Raw genomic sequence first — 3,436 nt, 5'->3', positions numbered from 1 at the left:
TTTTTTTTTTTTTTCAAATGATTTTGAGTTTTGTTCCACATTGTTCTCCCTCTCTATCCAAGATCTCCTACATAGATCCCCCTCCAAGAGTTTGACAGTGTAGCCGGGCACCATCTAGTTCTTCTTGTCTCATAGTTGTATAGGCTGCAGATTGCATGGTGTACCGGTCACTAGGACTAATTGTTCCCATGAATTTTTGGTTTTCTTCATTCTTCTTTGCTCTAGACAAGGAGAGACCCATCATTGCATCTAGATGGCTGCTTGCAAGCTTTTAAGATTCCAGTCGCTACTCACCAAAGCAGGAGGTAGAACAAAGTTTTGCATGGTATGTGATGCCAATTGAACTTGATGTCCCCTGCGACTATGGTCCCAAGCCCACAGATTCAAGTACTCGGTCCCTCTGGGGAGCTGGCTGTGACCAAGAAGTGACTACATCCTTGCCCCTTGTCAGCTCTACTATACACCTGGGAATTCAGATCATACAAATACACTTACAAGACCACTGTCTGCCAACCCTGTACATGATCTTGGGTATACTCCCCGCTTCACAGACATACCTACTATAGCCTCTCAACCCATCTATCCACCTGCATACCCATGTTTGCCTTCACTGACAATGCAGTATTACATGTGCAAAAGGGTTCATCTTTGTTGTCTGTACCTCCCATGTACCTCTCTATGTCTTTCTCTTCCTCAATGCCGCCATATTGGTCACTCACATTTGGTACATTGCCCTTCTCTTCACCCAAATAAATACTTATCTCTAGATATCTAACATATCTAGCAGTGTTCCCTCCCCTCCCCTCCCACCCCTGGTAACCAACAAAGAAAATTTCCTTCAATAGATAAACCTTTCCTTGACTTTTACAATAATGTACTAATACAATATTTGTGATTGACTTATTTCACTCAGCATAATGTCTTCCAAGTTCATCAGTGTTATGCGGTGTTTTGCAGATTCTAGGTTATTCTTTAAGGCTGCATAGTATTCCATTGTGTGTATGTACCATAGTTTGGTTATCCATTCCTCAGTTGATGGACACCTAGGTTGTTTCCATCTTTTGGCTATTGTAAATAGTGCTGTGATGAACATGGATATGCATTTGTCTGTTCTTGTCATGGCTCTCACTTCTTTAGGATATATACCTAGTAATGGAATGGCTGGGTCAAATGGTATTTCTAACACAGCTGAAGCACTCTTAAGAATCTATACTCTGGTCTGGTCTGGCTTTAAGCTGATAAGGAGGTTGAAATTTTGGTTGTTGTTATGTGCCGTCAAGTTGGACCCGACTCATAGTGACCTCTCCTTGGGTTTCCGAGGCAGTATCACTATGGAATTAGATTGCCCAACCTTCCTTCCAAAGAGTGGCTGGTGGGTTTGAACTGCCAGCCTTCTGGTTAGCAGTCTAGTGCCTTAGGCACTACACTATCAGAGCTCCTTGAAATTTTGGTTAGTAGCCTTAATTAAGATATCTCCACAGCTGAAGCACTCTTAAGAATCTATACTCTGGCCTGGTCTGGCTTTAAGCTGATAGACACTGCCTTGTCTGAAGGTACGTAAGGGGTGCTGAGTCTGTGACCATCTACAGAGACCTCGGCCTCTAGGTGCTTTCAAGAGAAGAGAAAATTATTCTGGGTTTGAAGATGTCTATTGGTGAGTATAGATTGAATTCTGGTCTGGCTTCTAGCTGATAGGGAGGTTGAAATTTTGGTTAAGAACTTTAATTAGTAAACATAATTAAGATTATCTCCACAGCTGAAGCACTCTGGTCTGGCTTTAAGCTTATAGGGAGGTTGAAATTTTGGTTAGTAGCCTTAATTAAGATATCTCCACAGCTGAAGCACTCTTAAGAATCTATACTCTGGCCTGGTCTGGCTTTAAGCTGATAAGAGTGTTGAAATTTTGGTCCTTAGTTGGTAACCTTAATTAAGATCATCTCCACAGCTGAAGCATTGTTATTTTGGTCTGGTTTGGTTTTGGTTTAGTTTGTGTATGGGTTTACTGTAGCCCATGTATTTCTTAGGGATCCTTTACCTTGATCTGTTGTGTGTGGATGAGAGTGTGGGTACGTGGAGGCCCAGATGTCCTTTAGTCTGGTCTGGTTTTGGTTTGGTTTGTGTATGGGTGAGAAATAAAAAGTTTTAAGTGGCAGCCCAAGTGTCTTTTAATCATAATCTCTCCACAGCCCATGTGTTTCTTAGGAATTCTTTGCTTTGAATTCTGTCCTGGCTCTGCCTGATTAGTTTGTGTGTGAGGAAGAGTGTGTGTGCATGCACCAGTGCAACAGTTTTGAGTGGATGTAAGTGTGACTGGAAAATTGGTAACAAGGTTCTATTCCAAGGTTCTGTACAAGAATGCAGCTTGCTAGGCTGCATTCTGAAAAACTGGGCTCATTTTGGCTTTGAGCCAATAAAAAGGAAAAAATTGATATTTTTCTGTAACACTGTCTGGCCACAATACCGGCTCGAGTCTGGGGATTGATGGCCAGAAAATGGGAGTCTGAACTATAATATTAGTATGCAATTAAATTTATTTTGCAGAAAGGATCAAGAGTGGGAAGAATTTATTTATTTAGAGCTATTCATGCCCTGTTTCAGAACAAGGGTTTACAGAAACAGTGCAGGGTGATGGTCGTATGACCTAAAGGGAAAGCGGATTTTAAGGGTATCTTTCAAGACTCTGAAAACCCTTACCTTGACTCTGTTCCTCCCCCATCTGCCCCTCCCCCATACCTCCCAGAGTCAGGAAACAATTCACCTATGACTCCACCTCCTAAGCCTAAGGGAATTTTGAATTAAGAACCACCTAAAACTCCAGTGGTATTATATACACCTTTACCTGATAGCACCCCAGATGCCACTCAGAAAATAGGTCCCCCTAAGGAAATGGTCTCCCCAGCACATGGAGTGGTGTAAATTTTGGCCAGGAGTCTAAGCCAGATCCGTCAGGGCAATACCCATTATGGCAGGTTCCAGCTGGTTTAGATCATGAAGGAAATCCTGGATGTTTCATTTGGACTCATGTGCCATTCACCATGGCTGATATACTAAATTGGAAAAATATGATGCTCACAGGGAAAATCCAAAGCAGATGGGAACCTTAATCACCTCTATATTTTCAGTTCATCATCCTAATTAGATGACCCTCAGAACACTCGTATTATCAACTTAACTTTTATAAGCCAAAGTTCCCCAAATATACATCATAAACTCCAAAAATTAGAAGGGGACTGGGTATGAACACTTTTCAACTTGTAGAGGTTGCTTTCAAGGTCTGTAACAACTGAGACCAGGAGCAGGAGAAACAGAAGCAAAAAGACATGAAGCAGCAGGCTGCCCTGCTGGCTGCTGCGCTGGGAGGCCTGCCACAAAGTCAATCCTACTGGGTAAGTCCCCATGGGCCCCCAACAAATAGAAAGGGAGCACGTCAAGCTCC

The sequence above is a fragment of the Orycteropus afer genome, unplaced genomic scaffold (genome assembly GCF_000298275.1).
Source record: "Orycteropus afer afer isolate SDZICR_OR568_19922 unplaced genomic scaffold, OryAfe1.0 scaffold00179, whole genome shotgun sequence".
In the NCBI taxonomy this organism is placed as follows: domain Eukaryota; kingdom Metazoa; phylum Chordata; class Mammalia; order Tubulidentata; family Orycteropodidae; genus Orycteropus; species Orycteropus afer.
Note: the sequence above shows the minus strand (reverse complement) of the source record.